The sequence below is a fragment of the Babylonia areolata genome, chromosome 11, assembly GCF_041734735.1.
Source record: "Babylonia areolata isolate BAREFJ2019XMU chromosome 11, ASM4173473v1, whole genome shotgun sequence".
NCBI lineage: Eukaryota > Metazoa > Mollusca > Gastropoda > Neogastropoda > Buccinidae > Babylonia > Babylonia areolata.
The window spans coordinates 19,202,746-19,212,745 of NC_134886.1; positions in this window are offsets into that span (position 1 = coordinate 19,202,746).

Genomic DNA, 10,000 nt, shown 5'->3' on the forward strand with positions numbered 1-10,000 from the left:
GAAGGAAGGAAGTTGTTGTTTGGGGGTCGTTCACAGTGGTTCGTGGCATTGTCGCTTTCTTCAGTAATTTCTTGCTGGTGGTCCGTGCTGTCGTGGGACGTGCGGGTCATCATAGTGGCTCGTCGACGAAGCATGAAGATCGGCGGTTGCCTTGAGGCCCTGAAGACTGACAGCTTTTTGTCCACAGCCGAACCAACAATGCAATCTCCTCAGCGAGTTTCAGTTTCAGTTCAAGGTCTCAAGGAGGCGCGTCACTGCGTTCGGACAAATCCATCAGTGTACGCCACACCATATCTGCTCGGCAGATCCCTGACCAGCAGCATGACCGCTGGGTCAGGCCTTGGGTGCATGCATATAATTATATTTGTGTACCTATCAGAGTGGATTTCTTCTACAGTAGTTTGCCAGAGGACATCACTCTCGTAGTGAACTTCAGTTGAACAACAACCTCCCCCTCTCCACAATGCATTTGACTGTGCTTTGACTCCCGCGGAGAGAACGATTACAAACCACGGACGTGTGTGTGTGTGTGTATGTGTGTGTGTGTGTATAACCAAGCATTCTGCTTGGTTCAAAAACTGTTTCTTGCACAAGCTGTATTAGCAGATGACGTCAGTTTTCGCAACTAACCCCCTGGACTTCAACAGCCCGAGTAGAATGTGTGACGCCATTCCCGGTTTGAACACAAAGCGGCTTACGTGATTTTGTCCTTCTCACCAGACAGCCTACTCCTGGACCATTGTGGCTGAGCTGGAATCTGTTTCTACTCCACCCTATTTAATTAATATCTCTTTTTTCAGATCAGTAAACTACAAGTATAATATACTGGCAGAATTGTTGCAATTCCATCTTTAAGTCTATTCCATTTATGTTTGCCTACGTTAAACTGATTTAATGCAGTTTGTAATTTTCAGTGATGAGCTCGTTAAAACTGACCCTGTTCAGGTGACTTAAGTTGAGATTATAAATTCATTTTAAATAGTCAACAATTCATTTTATACTCATTAGAAAGTAGGTGTTGAGCTCTTTCTTTTACAACTCATCCGACGTAAATCGGTTCAGGAATCATTTAGAAATCTGTCACTGAACACCTTGTAAGAAACACAGTTGTTGTTGGATTTGGCCTGATTTGTTCTGATCTGCTTCACAGCACGCGTGATTGTCTTTGTAGTCCGCTTTACTTGCATAAATTGGCACAGTGAGTGATGAGTGGTCACTTCATACCTGGTCAGTCATCTGACCAGAGGCACTCTCTCTCTTGCTGCATCGCAAGCAGTGTGTGAGTGTGTGTCGTGTGTTCTCACAATGGCTGACATCTCCCTACATATTGCTGTAAGTACAATTGCGTAGAATGTGCTTGTGATTTGTAAATTGTATTCTTCGACACAGTACTTGTATTCATATGAGTATGTTCAGTTATTGCTTTGTTCAGTTAATTTTTTGTTCAGTTACTGCTTTGACATGTAGTCACAGCTCGGCTATGATTGATCTAGAAAATCGCCATGTCGTCATATGCTTGTAGCAGTAAATGTCACAGTCAATGACGTCTCTGGACATGGATAGTTTGTTGGAGAATATTCTAGTGAGTGCATATGACGCGTTCTTTCTCATTTGCTGTCACTGATGCTTACAGTGTTTCACTGATTCTCAGTACTCTAAGATGTGTGTAGTATTCTGTCATGATTACAAGATAGCGTTGGATTAATATCAGTTATTGGTTAAAACCACCTGATATGTATCAGTCTGTTAATTGTAATTTAGTTATCATGCCCACTCCTATACAGCTTACTCCAGTATAGTGCAACATGATAAACTGATTCATTTGAGTCACTTTGACACAGTATAAGATTTACCTAATCTAAACTGTCAGTGTACTTTCACTAAAATCAGCTTAGCTTCAGTCACTTTATCTAGACTATTTAAATGTATTAGAAATGTCATTTGATGTCAGTGTTTGGTCTTCACACATATGCATTACCAAGTGGTAGTCTTTCCCTGTAATATGTATACATGTGCTTTACTATTCACTTGTGCCGACATGTGCTAATGACATTTGTTTGTGTCATTTCAGGCACTATCTTCTCTTCTTATATCTTCTTCTTTTCATCTCTTCTCTCATTATTTGTCTTCTTTTCTTATGTTCTAATAACTATTGTAAATAAAACAATAGAAAACCCATTTGTGACTGGCCTCTATATGTTCCTGGCCTGTGCGCGGGAATTCTGGTCTATCCTTTAATACAGTAAATCATCATTAAGTTAGTTCTGTTTTACCGTCCATCCCCTTATAGAACCACTCGGTTCAGTACACACACACACACACACACACACACACACACACATATACATACATACAATATACGTCCGTGTCACTAACGCCGGACGTCTGTCTGTCTGTACATACGTGACCCAAAGGGAAATTTGCCAAAACTCTTGTTATACTCCAGTTCACCTGCAGTTCTAACCTCATTCCCACCACCAGCTTCTAGTATCCGGCAATGCAAAAACTGCCTTTTTTGTTTTTGTTTCTAATGATTTTTGTACACCTACTAAATGTTCACCAATTATTTACGGGCACACTTTTTTTTCTTGCTGTGAACCAGGCAGGGGAGAGAATTGTTAAGTTCCCGGACTCTCACGGCAGGTTCGGTTGCGCTGTCATATCCACTATATGTGGTGTAGCGTATATGGTTTGTCCGAGCGCAGTGACGCCTCCTTGAGCAACTGAAACTGAAACTGTCATATCCACATTGTCATTTTGCTGTCTCCATCATCCAAGCTGTGTGAACCGAATATCTATTATTGGTTGTTCCCAACAGGTCAGAAAAAACTATCTAAATCTTTTTCCTGTAATCTATTTTTGCTGTTGTATTGTTAACTGTGGTGCACCTATAGCAACAGCCCTCCCCCCCCCCCCCCCCCCGCGCCCCCCGTCACCCCCCCCAAAAAAACAAACAAAAAACAAACCAAAAAAAACAACAAGAACAACAACAACAACAAAAACCCAGCAAAGATTCGCGCGCGCGCGCGCACACACACACACACACACACACGCGCGCGCGCGTGCGCGCGCCAGAGAGAGAGAGACGGAGAGAGAGGGGGAGCAGCAGGCAAGGGAAGTAATTGTATCACAGTTCCTTCAGCTCAAGTAAATGCAGTTATATCCCCTACACCAGATAACGCACGAAAAGATTCATTGCAAAGACACTTACAACTACTGCTACTACTACTTCTACATTAAACAGTTCTTAAACAAGCATAGAATTTACACTTTCGTGTAACTCCCTAACTTCACAACTGATGGGTCGATAAATCGCAGCGCACATTTTTTTTTCTTTTTTTCTGGGAGTGAGACAGGGGAGGGAACTGTAGTGTGTGTGTGTGTGTGTGTGTGTGTGTGTGTGTGTGTGTGTGTGTGTGTGTGTGTGTGTGTGTGTGTGTGTGTGACCTGCGGATGGGTTTGGGGAAGTGGGTGGGCGATTTTGGACAAAACACCGGGCCTTCATAAAAAAAGAATTTTTTTTTTCAATGAAATATCATTTTTGTTGTTGTTGTTTCCATCATTGAGGTTACGTCAATATCTATTACTTGTTCAGGTTATGTCGATATCTGTAACTACTAACTTGCTTGTTTCCAATATGTCAGAATGAAATAATTATAGAAGCGTTGTTATTTCATTTGAATATGTTCTTGTGTTTGTTACAAGTGCTGCCGCGGTTTCCATCATATAAAAAATCCCGTCAATGTTCATTCGTCACAGATACATATACACATAAAGACATGTACTCGACACTATCATCGCGTATACACACACAGACACACACAGATACACACACACACACACACACACACACACACACACACACACACACTTCACATGCACACACATGCAGACACAAGCACACAGACATTCTCAGAGATACACACACTCACACACATGCATACCACACAGACAATCAGATAAACACTGTGACATAAACACACACACACACACACACACACACACACACACACACACACACACACACACACTTCACATGCACACACATGCAGACACAAGCACACAGACATACTCAGACACACACACACACACACACTCACACACATACATCAGTACCACACAGACACGCAGATAAACACTGTAACGTACACACACACACACACACACACACACACACACACACACACACACACACACACACCTCACACACTTCACATGCACACACATGCAGACACTGGCACAAGCACACAAACATACTCAAAGCCACGCACACACTCACACACATACATCAGTACCACACAGACACGCAGATAAACACTGTGACGTAAACACACACAGACACACAGACACACAGACACACACACACACACACACACAATTCACACGCACACACATGCAGACACAAGCACACAGACATGCTCAGAGACACACACACACTCACACACATACATCCCACACAGACATGCAGATACACACTGTAACGTAAACACACACACACACACACACACACACACACACACACACACACACACACACACACACACACACACACACACACATAGGTAGCGTCCTTCATGGCATTGTTCAGTTTATCGTGCACATTCATTAATTCTGCAGACAAAAGCCAGGCAGGAAACGGTCGTTTTAATGGCGCAATTTTCGGTGCTATCCAACAGCTAGGGGTCTGGAGAGTGGAACTTGCAAAATAACGGTCAGTGCGGGGATTGATTGTGATGCTGGTATGTCGAGTGGAGTCATTTCTGTCCATTATTGGCAGCTCCTGTTTATTGCTCTCTCTCTCTCTCTAACTCTCAGTCTCTCTGTCTCTCTCTCTTTCTCTCTCCGTCTCTGTCTCTCTCTATCTGCTCTGCTCTTGGGAAATTGTTTCATATTGACCAGAATGAGGCTGGGCTACGCAAAAAAAACAACAACAAAAAAACAACAAAAAACAAAACAAAAACAAAACAAAAAACAAACAAACAAACAAACAAAACAAAACGACAACAACAAAACACACACACACACACATAGCAGTGTTCGCAAGAGTCTGTATGTGCGTGCATGCGTTGGTGCATGTGTGTGTGTGTGTTTGTGTGTGTGTGTGTGTGTGTGTGTGTGTGTGTGTGTGTGTGTGTGTGTGTGTGTGTGTGTGTGACTGTCTGCCTATGTGAGTGTCTGTACATAATTATGTCTGTTTGCATGTGCATGTGTAAAGAGTGTATATATATATATATATATATATATATATATATATATATATATATATATATATATATATATATATATATATACGTGTGTGTGTGTGTGTGTGTGTGTGTGTGTGTGTGTGTGTGTGTGTGTGTGTGAATGAAGCTGAATTACGCAAGGCCAATTAGTTATGGCCGAAAGCTCATCGAAAAACAGATGGAAAAGAAAGAAGGAAAGAAAGAAAGAAGGAATGAAAAACAAAATGAAGAATAAATAAACAAACAAACGAGAAAAACCAAGAACATTAACTCTCTCCATACGAACGGCGAAAGAGACGACGTTAACAGCGTTTCACCCCAATTACCATCATCAAAATATTGCAAGCGGAAGGCTCTTATACTGAAGACGTGAATGTTGACAAAGAATACCACAATTCTAACGACGGAAGCTAAAGGTTGGGTCATTCAGACACCCACTGGACATCCGATGGGTCTGTGTAGAGGAGAAGAGAGGACTGGTCGTACTGAGTGAGTTAAGACAGAAGTAAGCAAGAGAGAAGCAATACCATGGGAGTGAAACGACAACAAACCAAATGCAATATCGAACCATCAAGACTTGTACTAAACGCACATTCAAACGCACATTTAAAAAAAATTATCATGATTTATTTATTTAGTTAGTTATATATTTGTTTATATATTTATTTATTTATTTTATTATTATTATTTTTTTGTACGCTTATAGTTGACTTCATCAAGTTTTTGCGCCTTATACATATTATTATTAGTAGTAGCAGTTCTTTTTTTCATGTATTTATCTTTTTTTTCTTTTTTTTTTCAAGGCCTGACTAAGCGCGTTGGGTTACGCTGCTGGTCAGGCATCTGCTTGGCAGATGTGGTGTAGTGTATAATAGATTTGTCCGCGGAACGCAGTGACGCCTCCTTGAGCTACTGAAACTGAAAATGAAACTGCACATTCAAAACAACAACAACATAAAAACAAGAACAAGAACAAGAACAACAAAAAACAACAACAACAACAACAACAACAACAACAACAAAACCCCAACAAAAACCAACGATCAATAAAACTGAGCTGCATGGCCCTTCGAATGCAATGAAACTAAAAGGTCTTCATCAATCGGAGATCACACCTAAACGCCGCTTTTGACTGCAAAGGAATTAATCAGGCGAGTGAAGGAACTGCGCATGCTCTTTCTTCATTTCCTGTCGACCAGAAGATGAACTGGGGTGCGCACAGGACGAAGGATTCTTTGTGACTCAGTTGCTCCGTTACCTTGTCGTCAGCAAATTCCGAGTGTGTGAGACGATAATATATAATTTTTTTTCGTTATATTTTTTCAAAGTTCTCTGAGTGCATCAGAAAAGGTCGTGAGATAGGTGCAAGAGAGTTGAAGTGAAGGGGGTGGGAGGGGGTGGAATTAGGGGGGGTGGTGATGCGCCAAAAGGAAAGAAAGTGTGTGGGAGTGGTGGGTGGTGGTGGAAAAAACGTTGGCGTGAGTCTGTTGCCTTTCATGTCTAAAACAATTTCCCCTGCAATGTCGAGCCATACTTCTGTTTGACTTACGTATGGTTACAGTGTCATCTATTTCCCTGCTTGTCTTCCGGTATTGGCGTGTGTGTGTGTGTGTGTGTGTGTGTGTGTGTGTGTGTGTGTGTGTGTGTGTGTGTGAGTGTGTGTGTGTGTGTGTGTGTGTGTGTGTGTGTGTGTGTGTGTGTGTGTGTGTGATGAAGAAAGACTAGCACCCAGACATCCACGCAAGGTCTGTAGAGGTGGACGGTAAAAATCCCGGTCTGTATGGAGCCCAAACCATCAGACACTCGCTTCCTAGCCACCTGCATTTCCACAACTCTCAGTTTCAGTTTCAGTAGCTCAGGGAGGCGTCACTGCGTTCGGGCAAATCCATATAACCTACACCACATCTGCCAAGCATATGCCTGACCAGCAGCATAACCCAACGTGCTTCGTCAGGCCTTGAGAAAAAAAAAGAAAAAGATAAATACATAAAAAAAGAACTACTACCGATAATAATAATACGTATAAGGCGCAAAAAATATTATCATTATTTATTTATTTATTTATCTATCTATTTATTTTACTTTATTTATTTTATTTATTTATTTTTTTTTGTATGCTTATAGTTGACTTCATCCAGAACTCTCAACTGAGTGACAGTGGCCGTCACCAACAGCCAGTCGTCCTAACCTCATTATCTCACCCTCCCATTCCCCACCTCCCCTATCTTTTCAAATGGAAGGAGGAAAGTTTCAGTTTCAGTTTCAGTAGCTCAAGGAGGCGTCACTGCGTTCGGACAAATCCATATACGCTACACCACATCTGCCAAGTAGATGCTTGAACAGCAGCGTAACCCAACGCGCTTAGTCAAGCCTGGAGAGACAAAAAAAAAAAAAAAAAAAAAAAGAAAAAAAAAGTTGATAAATAATAAATAAATACATAAAAAGAACTACTACTACTACTAATAATAATATGTATAAGGCTCAAAAACTTGATGAAGTCAACTATAAGCGTAGAAAAAAAGAGAGAAAAAAACAACAAGCAAACCAAAAAAAACACCCATAAATAAATAAATAATTAATAATAATAATAATTTAAAAAAGTAATAATAATAAAAAAATAAATACATAAATAAAATAAATAAATAAAAGGAGGAGGAAAGAAGATGTGCGAGTCAGTCATGTTATTTAACTGCCAACGATCCACAGCGATCTTTTCATAATGTGTCTGATCCATAACCAGCATTTTTTTTTTGTTTTTTTGTTTTTTGTTTGTTTTTGCTTTATGCATACCAAATGCTTCAATATCATTGTTCATAAACACGTGTATAATTCCAGCACTGTTTGATTTGATAACAGGCTCATTCATTTATTCATTCATTCATTCATTCATTTGCTCTTCCTTTTACTATTTTCTGAATTCCTCTTCTTTCTTTCTTTTTTTCTTTCGTTTATTGTTTTTTTTATTTTATTTTTATTTTTTATTACACAACCCCTCATACCTCTTTCTGTCATTAACCCAGTTGTGACTGATGATTCCTTTCTCCATCATGCAACACTCACACAGAGCCACACACACACACACACACACATACACATGCACATACGCCTCACTCAGACACACACACACAAAAAACCCAACACACAGAGATAATGGCACACACAGACACAAAAACACAGACACACACACACGTACATACATGCACATATACTGACACAAACACACACACACCCCTTTCATCTCAACCAAGCACACACACACACACACACACACACACACACACACGTGCACCCCTGGTAACTGGTGTTGCGCACAGAGGACAAACAAGGAACGGACGGCTGGCCTTCTCCCCCAGGACATCTGAGCTTCCCATTGTTGTCTCGTCTGTCAATGGACACCGCCAGTTTGTTCAGCGACACTGCTGGTCTGCACAGCTCCACTTCCCTGCACAGGAAACACCAGAGAGGTGAAATGTGGGTGGTGGTAAAGTATCGAACAAGTTGGACTGGCGAGGGTATAAAGAAAGACAGAGTGTGTGTGTGTGTGTGTGTGTGTGTGTGTGTTTGATTGAGATAAAAGGTGTGTGTGTGTGTGTGTGTGTGTGTGTGGTGTGTGTGTGTGTGTGTGTGAGAGAGAGAGAGAGAGAGAGAGAGAGAGAGAGTTGTACAATTCACACTGAAATACAGAGAAAGTAGGCCCTTAAGCTCTGACTGAGAGACACTTTTTGAGAGAGAAAGACTGATAATTGAACTGAGTGGTTATCAAACGTCTGTGAAACTGTCAGAATGTCCAAAGTTTTGATTACATGCAGAAACTTTCCACGATCTGAAAGAAACACAGAATAGCTGTCAAAGAGACAAAAACCCATTCTATTTCGTGGGAACAGTTGTTTTCTTTGGCGTTGAAAAAACAGACAAAAGGACAGTACATGGAAAAGGTTACATAGAAAAGGAATTATTTTTATTTTTCGTTAGTGTTTTTTAATGCGCCAGGAAAACACTTATGTCTGTTTTTCTGTTGTCCTTTTCTTTCTTCTGTCACTCCCTTTCTGCTTTTTCATTTCATTCTTTCTTCTTTACTTCTTACGTTTTCATGTTCTGTTCAATGAACGTGTCACTTTTCGGGACAGGACTATTTAAGGTTTCCTTGTTTGTTTTCCTGGTTATATATACATGCAGGGTATTGTGACACTTTCAAAATGAAAGTACTCTTGAAAATACATTCCCAGTTTTAGGTGATTGTTTCTTTTTCTACATGGGGGTCATTTAAAAGGTTATACCTTGCATTGATTGCTAAGAGACATTTCTTTATATTAAACATGTTATGTGCACTTTTAGTGATCTTAGAATTGCCTTTATTTGCTGCTAGACCAATACGTTTACAACTGTCCTTATCTTTACTGAGGATGACGAAGTCAGTAACAACTGAAATATGACTGTCCATCATAGATTATTACTAATGCTGTATGAGGTTTGTTCTCTGTATTTACGTCCTTGATATATGTTGACATCAGACTCAGGAGACATGCTCACACACACATGTCATGCTGATCAAATAGTTTGAACAATACTTGCATTAACGTATCCATGAAACGAATCTTACCAGTACAGTGACTCCACATTTCCTAAAATAGCCCATAGCACACTTCACATTCTGATTGGATGTCAGTCAGGAGGGAAACACTACTTCAATGATTTTCAGACCACAGACTGGGTTTGAACACTAAAACGCTCTCGCCCTTCTGACCCGCTGTGTCACAGCAGGTGGCTGGTTATTT